This window comes from Protopterus annectens, chromosome 7.part0 (genome assembly GCF_019279795.1).
Source record: "Protopterus annectens isolate FY-2018-M chromosome 7.part0, PAN1.0, whole genome shotgun sequence".
NCBI classification, from domain to species: domain Eukaryota; kingdom Metazoa; phylum Chordata; order Ceratodontiformes; family Protopteridae; genus Protopterus; species Protopterus annectens.
In genome coordinates this window covers 1,205,520,814-1,205,543,557 of record NC_056739.1, presented here as the reverse complement: position 1 = coordinate 1,205,543,557, position 22,744 = coordinate 1,205,520,814, and the positions used below count along the sequence as shown (strand labels likewise).

General features: G+C 41.8%; 1 protein-coding gene across 1 annotated transcript in view; it reads left to right on the top strand.

Annotated features, from left to right (window-relative positions):
* The window catches only part of IREB2 (iron responsive element binding protein 2), a 2,086,845-nt gene that overhangs the window by 1,235,479 nt on the left and 828,622 nt on the right, over window positions 1–22,744 (top strand). The gene's annotated exons all lie outside the window — the stretch shown is intronic.

The window sequence follows — 22,744 nt, the reverse complement described above, 5'->3', positions numbered from 1 at the left end:
CCATGCTCATTGTGTAGTGCAAGTCTGAACAGAATACCACGTCTTCTAGGGTTTTGCAGAGCCATGTGGACAGACAGATTTTGAGCTGTGATAATAGTTTAACTTCTAGGTTAGGGGAAGGATTGCAGTACATCAAGGCTGGATCTAACATGCACATTCCAGCAATGGATTTATTGTTTCTTGTGTCTGTTTTTCTGGGCATTGTCACTGATTCTTACTCCGTTGTTCATGGATTGTATACAGATATCCTTCTAAATTTAAAAATAAATCCTTGGCGTCTGCTCTTTTGTTGGTTAAACTCTGGTGCCATTCCAAGGTTATATCCTTAGAAGAGTGAAATTTTATGGGATTTGTTTAATAAAGAGTAGCTTATGCTCATATAACTGACAAAAATGCTATGTTACTGCTGCCTTACCTTTTCTGTTTGTTCATTAGATTTAATGTCAGGGTATGGCAGTTAAAAATAATGAGCAATTGCTTAAGAATTTTAGTTTGATTTCCAGAGCTTCCCTATCTGTACTTTAACCTGGGTCACTTAAGAGACCAAAGCTCATTGATTATTCAAAAAATAGGAATGTCTGATGGTTGGATTTTTTTCAGATGATATAGCTTGGCACAGTTGTGAGCTTTCTCTCATGTCTCCAGTTGTGGACATGCATGGTGGTAGTTAGTGTGCACAGTAGATTAAAAGAGGATGCTTAACCACTGCATCACTGAATTCATTTCCACCACTCCCAAAAGTTCAGTTATTGATTTTATCCTTGTAATCAAGTTACTGCATTTGATGCTTACAGCTCCCGAAGTTAGAGTGTTCTTGCATTTTTCAGTGTTGTAGCCAGGATTCAAGTTGGCACTCTGTGCATTATCTGGTACACGAGGATGAGAAGCATTGCCATAAGTGCCATTGATTTATCCCAGTCACCTACAGGTGGCAGAGAAGAAAGTTGGAGGCTTGCATTGAGTCCTTACGGATAACTATGGAGCATGATCAGCAAAGTGGCTGATGGAAGAGTCTCTTACGTGATCCCAGGTTATTGCTCAATTGATTGTTGAAGGTAAGGGAGTCAGAGGGCAGACATCTGTACAATTTTCTTTTGCAAAGTTCCACTCTTGAGGTACTGTTAAAAATCTTAAGTTTCCCTCTGTATGGCACATGTCTATCACTGCCAGCCGGTAATGAAAGTACTGGAAGTGCATGGCAACCACATTTGGGGATATATCATAGGGTTTCTACACCATGATGTCCTTCATGGATGCATCTGCAGTCATAACAAGTGGGTTGTCCTGTCGTCAGGCAGCCCTGCAGTCGGCCGGATTCCAAAGTCCGGGTCCGGCTTCGGCTGATGTCGCACTCCACCCGACGTCATCTCTGTTGGTCTTCGGGTATAAAAGCATCAGCCGACGCCATTTTCCCCAGTCTTTCTTGCGTGGCGCCAAGCAGAAGCTGTTCGGTCGGTCGGATCCAGAGATTACTTCTACCGAATACTACTAAGACTTCTAAAGCTAAGTACCCGTTGGGACTCTTTCTTGCCTCAGCCGATGTCAGAAAAAGTTAACAATTGTTTAACCTGTGGGAAACAAATACCTCATAAAGATTTCCACTCTTACTGTCTGCCTTGTTTAGGCCCAGCCCACGACGTAGCAGCCTGTTCGGCCTGTGCCTCTTTCAACCGACGAACGCTTAGGCGTCGGTTGGAGTTTGCAGAACAGTTTTTCGGTTCTGTTTTCATTATGCCGCCGGATCCTCCGACTACCCCCAAAACGCAAAGATAAAGACCGACATCATGGGTCCGCGCGGTTTCCGAAACCACGGTAAAGCAAAAAACTGCTCAAAGTACAGCTGAACCTATTCTTACAACTGAGGCCCCTGCTACAACTCTTGAATCGACCTCAGAAATTTTACCCACTACGGTGGTTGACTTATCAGACACCATCCCTTGGATGTCTCTACCCCAGCACGTGGTGCTGCTAGGCCTCCAGCTGCCATGTCCATTAAGGCCTTCACCAGGGCTAAAGCAGCCTAGACTACTAAAACAGTGCCTGTTAAACCCCCCACATCCAGGCCCTCTTCTAGTTCTCAAATGCTTTCTTTGGCAGAAGATTTAATTTCTTTAATTAGAGGATCTCAATCTCACCCAGACAGGGCCTCTCAGCCCCAGAGAAGAGACCTAGGGCAGAGCCCCTGAGCCAGTGTCTTCTGATGATTCTGCTGATGAATCAGACATAACTGACCAGCCTGAGGCTCTTTCTCCAATTTTGAAGATTCTGATGCTGAAGAATCCATTCCAGCTGCTTCCCCACCAGAAGAATTCTCCTTTGGGGAAACCTTGCATACCATGCGAGAACAGTTCCAATGGCAGCAACAGGATTTTTCAGACTCCAGAAAAAGACTTAGGACCTTTCTGCACCTCCCACAGCACAGGCCCTTAGCTATACCTCCTGTTCTCTCTGTGGTGGATGATGCTTTCAATGATGTTTTCTCCGCTCCAGATTCTTTACCCCCAGCCCCTGCCAAACCAGACAGATTTTACAGGGTGCCAGATACTCATCACCACCTTTACAAGGCCCCACTTGCAGACCCAGAAACTATATCCCAGGGTCCCAAGGCAGTAGCACCACAGCTAAAAACCCTATTCCTTCTGAAAGGGAAGCAAGGTCACTAGACAGATGGGGTAAAAGGTCTACACTTCAGCTACTCTCTCAGCTAGAGCTTTAAACTGTCAGTTTTACATGATACAATACCAAGAGTTTATGCTTGATCAGTTAACTAAAAAACTAACCACTGATGAATCTCTTGATAAGAAATATGTATTAGAGATGGTAAATAACATACAACAGGTTAGCAACCATTCCTTAAAATGTGGCTATGATGCACTGGAGGGTTCATTTAGATCAGCCATGACAGGCACAGTGATAAGAAGGCATGCATGGCTAAAGGAACAAGCTTTACCGGATCATGTTAAAGCTAAGTTGCTAGATGCTCCTATGGACAAGACAAGTTTGTTTGGTACACCTGCCCAGCAGGTTATGAAGAAAATGGAAGAAAAGGCAAAATCTGTTCAAACTGTTAAAGATTTCTTGCAGGTTCAACCCCCAAGGTTTAGCAGGAACTGGCCTGCCAAAAACTGGTCCTTTCCTGACTCCACAAAATTTCAAAGGGGCAGGAATAGACGTTCCAGAGGCAGAAACCAATCCAGAGGAGGTGCCTACAGAGGGCGACAGTGGCAAGGTAACAACAGAGGCACAGACACAGCCACTGCCACTACATCAGCACAACCACAGTGACTTAATCCTAGATCCGCCTACCAGGGAACAAATAGCAGCTCCTCTAGGCGGAAAGTTAACCTTATTTTCAAAGAACTGGCACTACATAACAAAAGACAAGTGGATTTTACAAACCATAGATCAAGGTTACCGGTTTCACTTCCACACTTTACCAGTCAAAAGAGGAATGCCAAATCTACCTCCAAATCAAAAACAGAGGCTCTACGCCAGATAATGGAGTTAGCAAACATGAGAGCTGTGGAAAGAGTGCCAACAGCAGAACAAGGAAAGGGGTTCTACTCCAGACTATTCCTAGTTCCAAGAAAGGAAAAAGTTGGAGACCAATTCTCGACCTGTCCACCTTAAATACATACATCATTGTCCCAAAATTCAAAATGCTGACCCTACAGCAACTTCTTCCCATGCTGGGCAAGGAGTCTTGGCTGGTAACTCTAGATCTCAAGGAGGCATACCTGCACCCATTCAACCAATCTGCAGAAGATACCTCAGATTTCTTGCAGGATCAGAGCACTATCAATTCTCAGCATTGCCCTTTGGCTTATCTACTGCCCAGAGTATTCACAAAATGCCTGGCATCAGTAATCGCCCATTGCAGACTACAGGAATTCAAATTTACCCATACCTGGACGACTGCCTGCTACAAGGGACAACAAAAGCAAGCTGACAACAGATTTACAAAGGGTCATTTACTTGCTACAAGGACTGGGATACACAGTCAATTTACAAAAGTCAAGGCTGATACCATCCCAAACAAGGACATTCTTGAATTGGACACAGTACAACAAATGGCATTCCTGACTACAGAAAAACAAAAAGAACTTCCTCTTTACTTCTTGGCACTAACAAAACTGAACAAGTTAACAGCAAGAAAAGTTCTGCAGGCCTTGGGCTTCATGGCATCATGCATAATCTTGGTCCCATTTGCCAGACTACATATGAGGAAACTACAGTGGTACCTAAAGAATTTATGGTCCCAACACAGACACAGTCTAGAAACAGAAATCCCACTAATTCCATGCTTAAAACAGGAGTTCCTATGGTGGGCTCAGGCATGCCAGTCAAACCCAGGCCTACCCTTTCGCAGATGTCAACCAAGCCAGACCATCGCAACAGACGCTTCAGACCTAGGATGGGGCCCACATGCTGGACAAATGCGTGCAAGGATTGTGGACACAGGATCAACTTCACCTGCACATCAATCTAAAAGAAATGCTGGCAGTAAAACTGGCAATCCAAAAGTTCAAACCATTTCTCAAAGAGGGCCAGTTGATGATAAGGACAGACAACACCACAGTCATGTGGTACATCAACAAACAGGGAGGCACTCATTCATACCCCTATGCAGAATGACCTTGGAGCTGTGGACCCTGGCACTCAGCTACAACATTCAGTTACAGGCAATATTTGTACCGGGAAAGACAATACTCTAGCAGACATATTAAGCAGAACCACTGATGCCCACGAATGGAAGCTGCACCCGGACATCTTCAAGACCATCTCGAAGAAATGGGAATGCCACAGATAGACCTATTCGCATCACCTCTCAATCACCAGCTCAAAAATTCTGCACAAGGACATTCCACCCACTAGCATGGAAAGTGGACTCACTCTCCTTCAACTGGAAAGGCCTAAAAGCATATGCATTCCCACCTCTTCCTTTGATACACAAGGTACTACTAAAAATCAAGGAAGAACGTCCAAGGATAATCCTGATAGCTCCAAACTGGCCAAGACAACACTGGTACCCACTACTGAAGAGCATGTCTCGAACAATATGTGGCCAATACCCTGATGCCTTTGATGTTAACTCAGAACAACTACAGCATCATACATCCAAACCTAAAACGCTGCAACTGACTGCATGGAACATCACATAGCAGCAGCTAATCCAGAACTTTCCCAAAGAGTTAAAGACATTATTCTTGAAGCACGCAGACCTTCAACAAGAAGGAACTATGCTGGAAAATGGAAAAGGTTTGTCATTTGGTGTACGGAAAGAGGAAAAGATGTGTCAAACATAGATATGCCTAACATTCTGGAGTATCTGGAACTTCTTCATTCAGGCCTTTCCTACTCCTCCATCAAGATACATGCATCAGCTATTTCAGCAGAATACAGCTTTGATCCACCTGTTTTTTCGCACCCTTTGCTCAGGCAGTTCCTCAGAGGAATCAAGAATGTAAAACCTCCAAGGAAACCACCATTACCAGCTTGGGATTTAAACTTTGTGCTAGAAAAGTTGACACTATCACCCTTTGAACCAGCAGCAACAGCAGACCTACAACACCTGTCATGGAAAACTGCTTTCCTACTGACAATTACTTCAGCAAGGAGGGTTTCAGAACTACAGGCCTTAATGGCAGTGCAACCCTTCCTAATCTTCCACCAAGATAGAGTGTCCATGAGGACTAATCCTACATTTATGCCCAAGGTGGTATCCAGAGTGTCTTTAAACCAGGCAATCCACCTACCTACCTTCTTTCCCAACGCACAAAACAGAGCGGACAGAATACTGCATACCTTGGATGTACATAGACAGCTACGCTACTACTTGGACAGAACAAAAATAGCAGAAAGACTGACCAACTTTTGTAGCCTATGCAACAGGAAGGGAAGGAAAAGCTATTTCCAAACAGACAATCTCCAAATGGATAGGAAATTGCATACGATACTGTTACTCCTTCCATGGAAAACCAATTCCACAGAACATAAGACCTCATTCTACAAGGGCAACAGCCACTACCACAGCCTTCTTACGAGGAGTGGCAACCAAAGACATTATTGAGGCGGCTACTTGGACCTCCGTGCATACATTTGCCAAGCATTATAATTTGCCTCTATATTCCAGATCCCGAGCAGGGTTTGCCACTGCTGTACTGCAAGGGATCCTAAACACACCATAATCTACTTTTATCCTCCTCCCTAGTTGGCTATGGTATTCTACCCACTTGTTATGACTGCAGATGCATCCATGAAGGACATAGTACAGTTTTGTACCTACCATAATTGTAGATGTCCGAACTGGATACCATCTGCAGTCACTCCCTCCTTCCCTCTGTGGTACTCCTAGGGTGTTTACCCTCCTAATAGCTAGCTGTTGGGGAGTCTTTATGGTGTATTTGTTTGTATATATGTACATATATGCTTATTGTTGTGTTTACCTCTATCTATTTGGAAACATTGGCATCTATCCAAATTTTTAGCCTGCAAGAGGGCTACTGGCATCTGGGGCAAGAAACACTGAGGAAAATGGCGTCGGCTGATGCTTTTATACCCGAAGACCAACAGAGATGACGTCGGGTGGAGTGCGACATCAGCCGGACCCGGACTTTGGAATCCGGCCGACTGCAGGGCTGCCTGACGACAGGACAACCCACTTGTTATGACTGCAGATGCTATCCAGTTCGGACATCTACATTTATGGTAGGTACAAAACTGTACTTTTCCTGCATTTGAGCATCCAGAGACTGATAGTTTCTGGCTTGCTTACATGGGGCAGTCACTTAAATCCATGTGTAAAGCCATCTGGTTTCACTCCAGGACTGATGAGTCTCCTGTCCAAATCTGCATTGCACATTTCAATAGCTGAGATTGAGAAGTCTCATGCAGGTGCTCCTGTGCCATTTGGGTCCATAAAAATGGCCCAGACAATCGAACATATACAAATAGCATCATCTGCTGGGACTTAAAGGGACAATCCCAATGTCTAAAATTCGGGTCCAGCTATAACTAACAAAAGTAACGTCCTCTTTAGCTATGTCACTCACATTCCCACCCACAGTGTAATTTTTCTTTTACATTTCCTGTATTTCTTAAATTTCAGTCTTCTTTTGTCTCCCACTGTCAACTGTCCTTTCATTTTGCATTGCTGTCCCATTTGAATTAGATCTCTGTTCCTAGCTCTTCCCATGTGATAAGTGTTTGCCGCTGTTCAATCTATCTTTCCACCTCTGTTTACTCTCCAAAGCTTATTTATGGCATTGAATTACTTTGTGTGTCTTTCTGCAGTGTGAGTATATATCAAAAGCTGTGCTTGTCTTAAAATAATATTTTTTAAATGTTAAAAAAGAAAACTTAAATGCAGCACTAACTGCAGTATTAGTAATGTAACACAGATTGTTTTCTTCATAACTAATGAGCAGTGTTGATGCTGTATGTAATGTACTGCATTGATCATTTCCTTGTGACTTGCAATGTCTTTGTTCAAGACGTAGGAACAGGGTGTTGATGAAAATCTCTAAACTATGATCAATTTAAATATTACTCTAATTTACTTGAAAAGTTAGAAGAATAAGGAGCTTTACGTCATCTTGCACTTTATAAACAAGAAGTAAACTCTTTTGCATCACAATATCGACTGGCTGTAATCTTCATTGCTGTAGCAGAAAACCAACAATTTTGCTAGCGGCTCCAGAAAAAAATCTATCTGAAGTAGTTAACTTCATTTGTGCATCAACCCATAGGTTATCGGATCCATATCAGATCCAAGCCGGCAGTTTCCAACAGCTAAGATCCGAGCTCCTCCCCCCTACCCATAATCCCCTGCCATCCCTTCCTGACCTCAGATCTAGTTTGCCGCGGTTACACCAGCAGCTTGATCTCGAGCTTCCAGGCCTTGGAGAACGTTTTTCTGTGAGGAAAAATCTTTTCCTTTTTGATTTAGCTAAAGTTTTGTGAAGGTTTTTGAGTGCGTGTGAACTAGGATAGTTATCTTTAAAGTAGTCGTTAGTGTACCCTTTTTTTAGTGTTACCCCCCCCTTTTTGTGAGAGCGTTAGGGTGTGTGTGGTTTTGAGGCCTAGTGAGTGTGTTTTTAGTTTACCATGGCAGAGGCCCCCAAAACATTTTTTTCTAAATGTACAGAGTGTGGCCATAAGCTCTCCCCAGCGGATGGCCACACTCGGTGCGTTTTATGCCTTGGGGGTTGAACACCTGTCATCCGGCTGCTCTATTTGTGCAGCGTTCAACCCCAGGGCTCTCAAGGACCGGAGGTCAAAGCTGATTCTGGTGGGACTTCTGCCCCTGGACTCGACTCCGTCCTCCGGTCCCCTCGTGGCTCCTGCTGCGGCGGCAGCGCCTACTGCTACTTCCCTTCCCTTGGCCGGGACTCAACCTCCCACCTTGGGCCAGGAGGATAGGGAAGCCAGAAGAGAGAAGCGCTGAGAGAAGCATCACAAGCGGCGGGCCGAAGCCTCTGCATCGGCCCCGCCAGCCAAGTGGGCTTCTCCCCTGGGACCTCCGAGCCTTCTCCTTCCCGGCTCTGTTCACCCTGCTTCTCGCCAGGGCCGGAGGAGGAGGAGGCCCGGACACCTTCGAGGTCATCGAGGCGGCACTCCCGTCCCGCCTCGTTGGACTCTTCTTGGTCCACAAGAAGTTTAACAGATGCAGACTTGGACCGGATGATGCGAAGGTTCCTCCAGGCCCAGCTGCAGATGGGAGGGCTCCTGCCCCCCCCTCTGGACTCGACCCCCTTTTTCATCCCGATTGCTCCTTCCCTGACCCACTTTCCGGGTTCGGGGTCTTTGGAGCCGACTAGCGTTGGAGCCGGGGGAGTGTCGGCGCCATTAGAGTAGTGTGCTTTGGTGCCGATGGGCACCCTCGAGTCTGTCGGGTCCCTTTTCTGCAGATCCGAGCTCTCTGAGCACCTCGCACCGGCTCCGATCCACACGTCTGATCCGAGGGAGGGTCTGCTCTCGGATCCTAGGGAGAGCAGCTCTCCTTCGGCTTTCAATGTGGTGGAGAGGGTTCTGTCGAGGGACTCCAGGCCCCTGGCCCTAGCTACGGCTCCACCCTGCACTCCCTCTCAGACGGGTCCGACTTCCGTCACCCGGCCCCAGGGACAGCCTGCTCACACGTCCCAGATTGTTCCCTTGTTGGAACAGGATGTGATTGGTGAGGCCTCCTCGGATAGCCCCCCCTGAGGAAGTCCCTCACAAACGCAAGTGCAAAAGGAGGCACTTGGACTCCCCTGAGTCCTTGACAGAGGACACAGACTTGGAGGAAGGGGAAGGCTCCCCAAGATCACCCCCCGAAGATGTCTCGTTTGGAGACATCATGGAGATGCTCAGGATCAGAGGGGGGTGGTCTGCCGCAAAGCCTACCTCGGACGAATCTGTGTTTCTGGAGGCGTTTGAAGCAGGCCCGTCTACCTCTTGGGTGTCCCCTCCAGCTGACCCCCTGGTAGATCTGATCATTACCAGGGCATGGAAGGAGCCGGACACTGTGGAGCCCGTTCCCAAGAGGCCAGACAGAATTCTTAGCCCCCCCTCGGACAGGTCGCATTGGAGTAAGGGGACCCCCGTAGATGCCATGTTGGTGGCGGCTGCCACCAAAAGGGAACTAGCCCAGGAGAGTCCCTCGGTCCATCCTCCTGACAAGGAGTCTTGGGCAATGGACAGCTTGGGGAAGTGGGTGTTTGCTTCAGCCACCTTCTCGGTAAGGTCACTGAACTATATGGCACACGTAATACGACTCCAGCGGGATCTTATCAAAGAGTACGCTGGTTTGCCCCCAGAGTCCATGTCGGCAGAGGACAAACAGGTGTACTCTACCCGAATGGCCACTCAGGTCTATTTCCAGTACCTCTATGCGGCTACTATCCCATGCTACGGAAGGAGCTGCTAGAGCTAGCGGAGCGGGTGTCGTCCTAAGGCGATAGGCGTGGCTCCGCCACTGTGATTTCGCGAAACCCTTTAAGGCAGCATTCGCTAATGCCCCGTTTGATGGTTCTGCCCTCTTTGGCAAGACCGTACGCAACACCTTGGTCCAGAGCGAGAAAGACCGGAAGACGTTGTCTGCCGTCGGAGTCCGCTTCTCTGCTCCCCAGAGGTCCTTCTCCAAGAACCAAAAGGGACAGAAGAAGATGTGGTTCCGGAAGTCTCAGCAGTCCCGTTTTGCTCTGGGCCCCCCATCCTTCAGAGGCATAGGAGGACAGGGTGGATGCCGCCCTAGTGGCAGAGGGAGCCCGAAAAACTTTGGGTCCGGAGAACCTTTCTCTGATTGGCCCACGCAGCAACCCTGAGGGGTTACCCGACTGCTCCACTCTGGAGGCAGTCGGGGGGCGTTTCCTGAGGCACCTAGCAGCTTGGGAGTCTATTGCAACAGACCGCTGGGTGCTTCGGATTATATGCAGAGGCTACGAGATTCCGTTTCTCCATCCCCCTCTCAGACCCAGATCCCTCCCTGATGTCCCACCTGATCAGAGGGAGGCCGCAGTCACAGAAATTCAGCAGCTGCTAGAAAAAGGAGCGATCCAGCATGTCCCTCCAGACCAGTATGGATCAGGCTTTTACTCCAGGTTCTTCTAGGTGCCAAAAAAGACGGGGGACTTGAGACCAATCCTCGACCCATCCCTTTTGAACCTGGCGGTAGCCAAAGAAAAGTTCCAGATGGTCACACTTCAATCCATTCTCCCCCTCTTGCAGGAGAACGACTGGATGTGCTGCATAGACCTCAAGGATGCATACTACCACATCTTGATGGACAGACGATCCAGGAGGTTTTTCCGCTTCAGGCTAGGAGCCAGCCATTACCAATTCAGGGTCCTCCCCTTTGGTCTCACCACAGCCCCCAGGGTGTTCACCAAGGTGGTAACTGTGGTAGCGGCCCACCTGAGACTCCAGGGAATTCAGGTCTTTCCATACCTGGACGACTGACTCCTGACCGCCCCCACAAGGCATCTACTCTGCATGGCCATGAATTATTTTCTTCACCTACCTCCCTGGCTGGGGATCACGATCAACGTGGGAAAATCTTCCCTTCTTCCAACTCAGGTCATAGATTTCATCAGAGCCAGGTTGAACACAAACCAGCTTATAGCCTTCTTGACTCCGGACCGGCTGCAATCTCTAAAACTCCATGTGCAGGCCATTCTTCATTGCCCAGCTCCTCCGGCAGAATTGTTCCTGAGGGCCCTAGGCTCGGTGGCGGCAACCATCAACCTCTTACCCATGGCGCACCTAAATATGAGAATCCTGCAATGGACCCTCCAAGTCCAATGGTCCTTCCTGCATTATCCCCTGAGTCATCCCATCCCTCTCAGCAGGGTTTGCAGGAGAGCCCTCTTGTGGTGGCTCCAGTCTCCGGACCTCCAGAAGGGGCGCCCCTTTTCTTTGTCCTCTCCCTTAGCCACGGTGACCACGGACACCTCTCGCCTCAGGTGGGGGAGGCATTGTTTGGGCAGGACCATCCAAGGCACGTGGAACCATGCGGAGACCTCACTGCATATCAATGTCCTAGAGATGAGGGCAGTGCTGTTAGCATTGCAAGCACTTCAGAGCCTTCTTCCCGTTGGGACAATTGCGATCCAGACGGACAACATGTCAGTCGTCTGGTATATCAACAAACAAAGGGGAACCAGGTCCTATCCACTTTGTCGAGAAGCCATGAGAGTGTGGGAATGGGCGATTTCCACCAACCGTTTTCTCATAGCGACGCACATTCCGGGACAGTCCAACATCCTAGCGGACAGATTGAGTCACACCATCCTCTCGCCATACGAGTGGTCTCTGAATCCCAAAGTAGCGAAGCAGATCTTCTCCAAATGGGGTCAACCTCGTTGCGATCTTTTCGCCTCTCCCTCAAACACAAAGTGCAACTACTTCGCTCTAATTCCCCCACCCGGGGAATCTCCAAGAGACGCTCTGGTGCATGTTTGGCCACCCGGTCTACTTTATTCTTACCCTCCTCTTCCCCTGATGCTAAAGTTTCTGCAGAAAGCCAGATGGTTGGGGAGCAGAATAATCCTCATTGCCCCATTCTGGTCTCATCAGGCTTGGTTCCCATATCTATGGTCTCATCTGGTGAATCTTCCCTGGATTCTAGATCCCATTCCGGATCTGATCTCTCACCCATTGGGCCTGTCGGCCCCAAACCTGAACAACCTCAAGCTCACGGCTTGGTTGATCCAGTTCCACTGTTAGCTAGGACTCCCGGTGTCTCTTCCCCGATCAAAGCCATCCTAATAGCTGCTCACAAGCCGTCTACTAGAAGGGTTTATAATAGCAAATGGAAATGTTTTTCTATTTGGGCGGAGCATCAGAACTTAGATCCCTTTACAGCTCCGTTACCAGCAGTATTAGATTTTCTGTCAGAATTATTTGACCAAGGTGCTAGCTCCTCCACAGTCGAAGTACAATTGGCAGCTATCTCTCATTACCATGTTGGATGTGATCTGGGCCCTTTGATCTCGTCCAGATTGTGTAAGGCCTTCTTAAAAGGCACCTTCTTACTAAGACCCCCAGTGAAGGATGTAGTCCCTCCTTGGGATTTAGCACTGGTACTCCAGGCTTTAACAGCTTCTCCATTTGAGCCTGTAGCTTTGGTGGATCTCAAATTCTTATCCTGGAAAACAGCCTTTCTTGTTGCTATTACTTCGGCAAGAAGGGTTTCGGAACTTCAAGCCCTTTGCGCCAAGCCATTGTACTTGATTTTCCACAAAGATAGAGTATCCCTCAGGACCAATCCCTCTTTTCTGCCCAAAATATCTTCCGAGTCTAACAACCAGTCTATTAATTTACCAGTCTTCTTCCCCATTTACCAGAATAAGGGTGAATACAAGTTGCATTCCTTAGATGTACACAGACAACTACGATTCTGTTTACACAGGACAGCTGGTCATAGGGAATCTGACCAGCTGTTTGTATCCTTTGCTAAACCTAGTTTGGGGAAACCTGTTTCGAAAGTCACTTTGTCCAGATGGATTTCCCAGTGTATGCTTCTGGCTTATGAGAGTTCTGGCCGGCCTGCACTTCATGGAGTCCATGCCCATTCTACTCGGGTCTATTTCTACCTCTGCGGCTTTTTGTTGTAGAGTATCTTTGGATGACATTTATTCAGCAGCCACGCGGGCTTCATCTCATACCTTCATAAACCACTATAAGTTGGACTTTGTCTCCAGAGGGAGAGCATCCTTTGGCAATGCAGTGCTCCGGAACATCCTTCCATGAGGACCTCCCAAGATTCAGGTAGCTGGGGACTCTGTCCCATAGATTGATGCACAAATTAAGTTAACTGTTTCAGATTAAGAAGTTACGTACTCACCATAACGTTCCATCTGAGTAGGTAAACTTCATTTGTCAGCAACCATCCCTCCCTCCGTTCCCCCTGACCTAATTGGATGTTCATGGTATTCCTGCTTAATGATGGATTGTATCCAGGTTAGATTATAGATGTGACCCTTTTCTCTGATATTGCTTGTATTGCTTTTAGGCAAACTCAATCTGAGGTCAGGAAGGGATGGCAGGGGATTATGGGTAGGGGAGGAGCTTGGAGCTCGGATCTTAGCTGTTGGAAACTGCCAGCTCGGATCCGATATGGATCAGATAAACCCATAGGTTGCTGACAAATGAAGTTTACCTACTCAGATGGAACATTATGGTGAGTACATAACTTCTTATTATTCTTCTTTTGGCTTTTCCCAGTTAGGGGTCACCACAGCGGATCATCTGTCCACTCATAGTTGGCAGTGGAGTTTTACGGTGTCCAGTTGCCAGCCCCACGCCCAACCTTCCACAGAAGGCATACACATGCACACACTCACACCTAGGGCCAATTTAGAGTGTCCAATCCACCTACTGCATGTCTTTGGGATGTGGGAGGAAACCAGAACACCCGGAGGAAACCCATGCAACTTAGGGAGGACTCCGCACAGAAGGCACCCCTGCCGAGAATCGAACCGGAGAACCTCTTGCTATGAGGCGACAACGCTAACTGCTGCACCACTGTGGCCACCCCAGCTCCAGAAAAAAAAAAATATGTATATATATATATATATATATATATATATATATATATATATATATACACACACACACACACACACAAGTCAAAATCAGGGACAGTTGAAAGGCGTAGGTGTCCTGATATTCCAATACCATAAAAAATATACAAGTCAAAATCGGGGACAGTTGAAAGGTATTGGCGTCCTGATATTCTGATACCATGCCTGTGCAGCGAACGAGTAAATCCCCCAAGACAAACAAGGAGAAGTTGTTGTAAACTATCAGGCTGTAATGAGGGACATATTCTAAGTGTGTAAAACATTACAGTCAATACTTCCAGTTAATTTCAGCTTGTTTCAGAAAACTGAGCTCCACTTGTGTTTCAGACATTTCTGCCAAACAGCTTGCAAGCTTGTTAAGTGCTATGTTGTCTTGATTATCAGCTGTGGAGTTCTCTACCACTTGTATGCAAATGTGCATTTTCAGAAGTAAAAGAAGTTAATAACTTATAATTGTTTGTTTGGTGTATTTCACAACATTATTTATTTTGGATTACTAACTCCAAACTGTTAGGTTACGATGGTGCAGCACTGTAGTAACGGCTTCAGAAATGAATGCTGATACTACATTTGCGGTAACGGTTGAAGCGCCAACACGCCTTTTGATATTATATTTGCAAATTGATTTTTAGATTAGTAACAAGCAGCTTTCTAAGTTTTTGATGATGTATTAATTCATTAATTTTTGTTTTTACTTTGGTGGAAAGAATCTTTTTTTTCTTTACAGGGCGCCTAGCTATATGTCTGAAGAATGTCCTAGTGTTAGGAGCAAGTTAATGGTACAAAATGTTTTGCTTAAGAATGCATGTTTTGAACAATAATGTATACCACTGTTGACTAACTTTAAATCTCAGTAATGAAAATTACAGATTTTAGGAGGAAAGGGGGCAATATAACATCGGTACTGTAATGTTCTACACCACCTGTATGAAATAAAACTTTTATAAAAAGCTTTGGGAAGGGGTAAATTATAGGATTAAAACAGGTGTTTTAGGTTACTGGTTTGTCTGAACAGCTGGAGCTGAGTGAGCTGCTTGCAAAGTAATCAAAAATACTAGATCAAACTTGATTACGAGCCCTGAAGACATTATTTTTAATGGGGGAAATAATGCATGCATTGATCCTGTGTTTATAACTGTAGGAGTTTCCTGTGCTCATAAATAAATACATTTACAGGTTTTAGATGTGATAAAGCAACAGGTATTGATGTAGTGTGGGGTAAGAAATTTGGGAAAAAGGAATTTCAAAATTCATTGTCTTTTTTTTACTGACTACATTTCTGACTAGCTTTGTTAAAGAAAGGAAAACTCTCTGTGATTTATATGATTGCAAGTGTGAATGATGGTAGGACATTAAACAAGAGTTTTATTGCAGAAACTGGCCCTAGGATTCATAAAGGGGTTACCAATGGTGAAGAGATACACAAAATAATTAGCTGTTTTCTTCTTTTTTAACATTCTGTTTTTCACATAGTGAGGGTAATGTAGCTGGGAATTCATTTAAACTAAATGTCATTACCCTTTGGTGCGGTTTAGTTTACAAGTGTATTTAACCCTAATTCTGTGAACCATTGATGTTAAAAAAAACACCACCATTCACATTACAAAATTCTTTGCCAGCACTAACTCCTTTATGAATTCTGGAGCGAAGAGGCAGATGTGTAAGACACAATATAGTCATTATAACAGATACATATTATGTTAAATTAATCGTATAAAAAGGTGATATGGTGAAAGAAAGTGAAGGAAATGTCTGCATTCTTGAGATGGCAGACTATTATAAAAAGATGTTGCAGCAGGTAAAAATATATAGCATGCTTTATGTGGCTGGTAAGATGGATGTTTTCTGATCCTTTGAAGTACTGAAAAATGTAAGGAAGAAATGGATAAGTAAGCCTTAACTCAAGTCATTCCAAAACATACTTTATATGTTACACCGCAGGTAGTGGAAAAGTATTAGATCTGTGTTAAATTTTGCTTAATAATACATTTCTAATAAAATATAGAATGTATCTCATACTGTCAGATATGCTTATTATATACAAATGGATATTCAAACTTCATATCTTCTATATCACATATTACTTCACTAAACTATTCAAGCAGTACTTGCAGTACATGTTATATAGATAGGCCCAAGTTCTTTATTCAATGCAGTCGAATCTCTCACCTGCATGCTGTCCCACCTTCTTCTGTCAGTCCTTTGAGATTCAGCCTAACTTTGCACCATCTCTTCCAAATGGATGATTCAGAAAGCTAAAAAGGTTTGAAAAAAGAAACATCACTCAGTGCAGCATATCCAACCCAAACTGTAGTAACCTCACTTCTAAATGTGATTAACATAAAAGAGTACTTACCACATACAAAAATATAAGAGCTACAAATGTTTTTAACAGAAAAATAAATTTTCTTTCTTTCAGTTTGATGCCCAGCCCACCAATACACCTTACTTTCAACTATCTGTAACTAAATTTCAAAGTTATGTTCACAAAATCCTTGGAATGAAAAATACATTTCCCCAAAATTTGTATTTCCTAAAATGCTGCTTAAACTCAGCCCTTTCTATCATACACTTTTTTGTTCTAATCCCCACAAACAAACCTTTTACATTTGTTCTTTTATCTTAACGTCTGTCTTACCTTCCCATTCAACAGACATTGCCAATACTTTTTCCACATCTTTTTGACTTGTAAATGCACACAGCTCACCTGCATATGCATCATCTTTTAGCACATCTTTCCTTACACAAACATACACCTAAATAAACTTAGAATTTTCTAAAGCTACAGTTTTGTCTAACTGCAGTGAGGTAAATAGTATAAGTATTATTAGAAAGCACTGGGGCATTCTGGGCTTAGGCAAAATTTTAAGTGACCATTTTTGTAAAATGCCAAGATTTGTAAAAAAATAACTTTAAAATCATGTATGCTTTTATGGACTGGAGTGTGTTTTTGTTGTTTGCAGTTATAAGCATAGCTGTCACATCCACATTCTGTACTTAAGCCCTAATAAATCTCTCCATATATGCTACATAGAAAAGTAGACTCAAATAAGAACTTACTCAACCTTCCATTAATAAAACCTTCCCCCTTATCCCATTGTGTAAGCTCCCGTAACAAACTTAAACCTGTTATGCCTGCTAGTTCATCTGTGGTTCTCCTTAAAGACTTAATATTAATATTTAATATTACCACGATCATTCTCTTGACTTAATAGAGAAATATAAACATCAACCTACCCTTTCTTTCTGTGATTACTCTAAAAAGAATAAAATATACTGTGTCCCTTTACCTTACATGCCTAAAACATACTGATCATGTTAGACAACCTCTTCCTATGAAGTTTCATAATCAGTTTCAGATTCACATTTAATAAAAAAAAAAATGCAAGTTCCTTTTTTTACTAAACAATATATCCACTTCACAAAGTCATCAGCTACCTTGTTTAAAATACTTTGAAATGTTTCTATCAGCTCATCCTTCAGTAAAGGTCACAAAAACTTATATACTAAGAAAAGCCATCCTACTTTGGAACCTTCATATTATCTGCTTCTTCAGTAACCTCTTACCATTTTCAAAGTAGCTTCCCTACCCTCTGCGCCTCAACACCTGTGCTTCATACTTACCCCGATCTGCTGAGAAGTCATGTTCAGTAAACATTTTTTGTCATATATCCTGTTACATACACATTCACACCATCTGCACCCCTGACATTCCACACTAATCCCTTAATTCTGCTGCTGTCATCAATGCTGCCCACAAAACTCCTCCCACATCGCTTCTCCAGCTTATGTAAAATAATCCCTTATAGTGTGTTCGTAATAAAAATATAAGCTTCCAATTACTCAATAACTTAGTTTCACCTTTCTTTCATAAAAAAAACTTAATACCACATAACCTCTCCGTTAATTATTCATTAAAAACCTTCAAATCTACTAGTTTCTGCTGTTGATTTAAATGGTCATATAATCTCTATTCACTCACCTATAAACCTGGTAAAGTATATTTACATTTGGAAAGTTTAAACTGCTCCTACCATAGCTCTCTGTGTTCCCTGTTCATCCAAAACTGTTCCACTAGTACAAATTTACAGCCCTCCTCTTAAACTACTTCCTCCAACTCCACAAATAAGCTGTGTGTTCCCAATTTTACACAGCAAAATGCAGACCAGCTAACATAAAAATCCTACCACATTTTATCAAAATACTGCTTATACTGATTCTTTTTTTTTTTTTTTTTTTTTTTACAAATATAATTTTTATTGCATTTCACTTCTATTTAAATACAAGGAAAGCATGACAAACAAAATGTACATACAAGCTACTTGGAATATCAAGTTTCAGTCATCCAAATACGACATACATAACATAAATCATCAATGTTAGGGTAACAATTATACAGAATTGTCTAATAATCAAGCTGCTCTTAATGAGCTGTAAAACAGACATTTACATAAAGATAGTAAACAACATATTGAAAATGTGACATTAAAACATTGCAACCAGATATTCTAGTCTACCTAAATAAACATTCTGTCTTGTACTATCTATGTACAGTATATACATTGATGTCACCTTAATGTTCATCTTATATGTGTTTGCCATGACCTGTACACTGTTATTGTTGGTATTTCTATAGTAATTGCCTTTAGTTTCCCTTAATTATGTAAAGTAATCTTGATGGTGAAGTCCCTTGGTCATAAATCAATTTTTTCCTAGGATTTCTAAAAGCGTTTTCCAATGTTTCTGATAGTAAGATAGTTTTGTTGGCTTCTTGTAATTAATTTACTGGCTAATAAGTATTTTATAGCCATTCCTTTAAATTCTTCCCATGTGATTTTCTAACCAATTTTGGGCTATATATGATTTGATCATTGCACACAATGTGACTATGATGTGTTTATTTTCATATGAGAAATTATTAGGGAATATATGTAAAATTGCCATTTCCCATGACAGGGTAGATTTGGTGTATCCCTTTTTTTCTAACTTGGTTCTTAGCGAACACCACAGCTTGTAAACATTTTTACAGCTCCACAAAATATGAAGGGTGTCAGCAACACTGTTTTGGCATATGGTAAAATAAGGGGAGTGGGAGCAATTAATTTTGCTAAGAAAAAGTGGTGTGTGATATGCATTGTTATTGATCATAATTTGGGTATAACTTGTTTTTTTAAGGGGAGTTAATTTCAAAGTAAGTTCAATAGCATCAGATTTTTGTTCATCAGTTATCTTATTATTTTTCTCTTCCCAAAATTTGGAATATAGAATTGCATCTTGATATCTAATTTTTGTTATTAATCTATATGTATTTGATAACATTTTAGATCTCGACAGTAGCAGGTTAATAATGTGTTGTTATACCTGCATGTCTTGGTTGTCTATTTTGACATTTATAGTAATTGTGTTGATCAGTTAAATTAATTGGTTGATTATGGTATTATAGCTTTTATTTACTTCAAATTTTTTTCTAATATTGTCAACTGAGAAACGTTTGATCTGGTATAGGTCCCATGCAGTGATATTTTATAATTTTTGGATACTGATTCAGGTTTAATATAGTATTGTTTAATTTAATATTAGGATTAAGGTGTACTGGCTGTCCCAATACCAAAGTATTGTTAAGATTTAGGGAGGCTACCAGCTTTTGAAATATTACTGTGTTTCTTATTATTATGAGATGAACCTTAAAATGCTTTAAAGTCTTAGCATTTAGAAAGGGTGCTGCTCTAGGGTTTAAATTGCATGAGATTAGATGATTGTAATATATTTTAATCCATAGTGGATACCATGCTTTGTTGGATGGTTCAAAATTTGCTATTTGTATAATTCGACTAGCGTTTAGTATGTTGTAGTATGTTTGCAATTCAGGTAGGCCTAGGCCCCCTTTTTGTTTGGGTAATGTTAATTTAGTGTATTTTATTCTTGTACTTTCTGGATGCCAAATAAACTTTCCTAGTAGTGTTTCAAGTTTGGAAAAGAAGTTTTTTGGTATATTTTGGTTAATAGCACTAAAATGAAACAGTAGTCTTGGAAGAATATTCACTTTAACTATGGCCGCCTTAGCTAGTGGAGATGGATTGAAGTTTAACCATCTCTTAGTGTCTTCAGTGATGATAGACCAGGTTTTAAACAAGTTGTTTTTAGTCATATCAGATTGGGAGTGAGTGAACATAATACCCAGGTATTTGAGATTATAACTGACTTTAATTTCAGTTTCAGGGAAATATAATTCCTTATGTCCTAGAGTATTCATAGGGAATATGATGGATTTATTAGGGTTAATTGCATAATTAGATATTTTTGAGAATTTTTCAATGGAGTTTATTATCTTATTCAAATCAGTGTTAGGGAATTCAAAATAAATGTTAAGATCGTCAGCAAAACTGTATACTTTATTGGGACTTTGGAAATATTTATAATATGATGGTAAGTACTTTGTGATATTTTAAGCAGCAAAGGTTCTTTGTATATATTGAACAGGTAAGGGGATAGTGGGCATCCTTGCCTTGTACCGTTCACTATTTGAATAGGCTTTGATTGCTTTTTATGTATAGATAGTGTTGTTGTGGCATTTTGTATAAAGCCCTAACCATGTTTATATAGCCCTCAGGAATACTAAATTTCTTGAGTATATTTAATAAAAAAAATCAAAATTTACCCTATCAAAAGCTTTGGTTGCATCTACTGACAGTGCATAGCTAGGGCATTTATCATTCACTTTTAAACTAATGATTGAATCAATAGTAAGTGTATTGTCATATATTTGTTTATTGTTCATAAAGCCTAGTTGCTCAGAAGATATAATGTGATGTAGAATTTGTTTGATTCTACTAGCTAGTATTGTAGAAAGAATTTTAATATCAATATTTATGAGAGCTATTGGCCTGTAGTTATTTGGGTTTGATGCATCAGATTTGGGTTTTGGTATAAAAATAGTTTTTGAGTTATTGATGTACAGGTCTTTGGTACCATACTTTATTATGCATCTGCATACTTTCAATTGTATAGGAGCTAACTGTTTCTTGAAAGTCTTGTAAAATTCCGCCTCGTAACCATCAGGCCCTGGTGATTTACCTGGTTTCAACTTATTTACAGCAGCAATGATTTCTTATTATTATGATTATTTATTTGTCTCTCATTCAGTACTGGAAATTGTAACTCTTCTGTAAATTGATGAAATAATGACTCATTAATCTGGTTTTGGGGGCCATATAGTTTTTGGTATGTCTCTTCAAAAGCTGCAATAATCTCTTCATCTGTCTCTAAAGGTTTGTTGTTCTAATTTAATTTGGTAGGATGATTCTTAATGTTTATGATTTTTGCCAGTGCTTTTGAGGGCGATTGAGCCCATTCGGCATACTTGTGGAGGAGTTTAATTTCATTGATTGAGTACTGTTGTGTTTGAATTTCACATAGTTGTCCGTGTAGTGTAACCATTTGACTTTCAAGTACTGGTGAATAATTTATTTGCAGTTCTGACTCTGTATTTTTTAATTTTGATTCTATTAATATGACGTTTTCTCTGTTTAATTTTTTATAGAAAGCAGCTTTTTGAATTAATATACCCCTAATAGTGGCTTTTGTAGCTTGCCGTTGAATGTCGTATGGTATATCTACTACTTCTAGGTTGTTATAAGTTTGAGTAAGAATGTCTATGATATTTTGTGAAACATCTTTAAGCTTTAGTAAGTTAGTATTTAATGTCCAGTTCATAACTGTTTGGGGTCCTTGCACTGAGCTCCCCAACTTTAGTGTAATATTTATCTTTGCATGATCCGATATTGTCCTAGGTTCACTATTGTATGTGACTGTATTATTTAATAAGATTTCAGATATTAAAAATACATCTATCCTAAACCAAGACTTGTGATATGGTGAATAAGTGAATTTACTAGTAGTTATACTATTTCTATAGTTTTCAAATGGGTCAGCTAACTTAAAATCTTCCATTATTTCAGCTATTAGTGTAGTAAGCTGAACTGATTGCTTGTTATTCTTATTTGTCCTATCAAGTTCTAGATTAATTAACATATTCCAGTCACCTCCTATAATATAGAAGTAATTAGGATAGTTCTCTAAGATTCTGTATATCTCGTATAGATAAGTTATTTGATGCAAACATGGGGCATAAACAGTCATGACTAAGAAAGGTTTTTTAAATGGTGGCAGTTCACAAGTAAAATAACACCATCTACCATTTGGGTCACAGCTACCTTTCCATATATTACCATCAAAAGATTTTTTAACTACTATGGTAACTCCCCTAGAAGCCGTACTGTCACCAGCAGCAACAATATATTTCACTCATTTTTTTTTTTGTATCCTTTTCCCATTGCTCTTTCAACATATGCGTTTCTTCTATAAAAGTTATCTCTGCCTTAGATTTAAAAATTAAATGCATTAATAGATTCTTTTTTTTTCTTATCTTGTAAGTCCTTTACATTCCATGAATCTACAGAGATCATCTAAAGGATATAATACACAGATTGCTGGCTTTCAGAATAAGTGGATATATATATATATATATATATATATATATATATATATATATATATATAGGGACAAAATAACATTTCAAAATTATTAGAATTTTTTGTACATATCAATGGTGTGGATATGTGTGACATCACTCCCTTTCAGAACCCCCACCCCGTGCATACCCTCGCTAGCCTACTACCTGA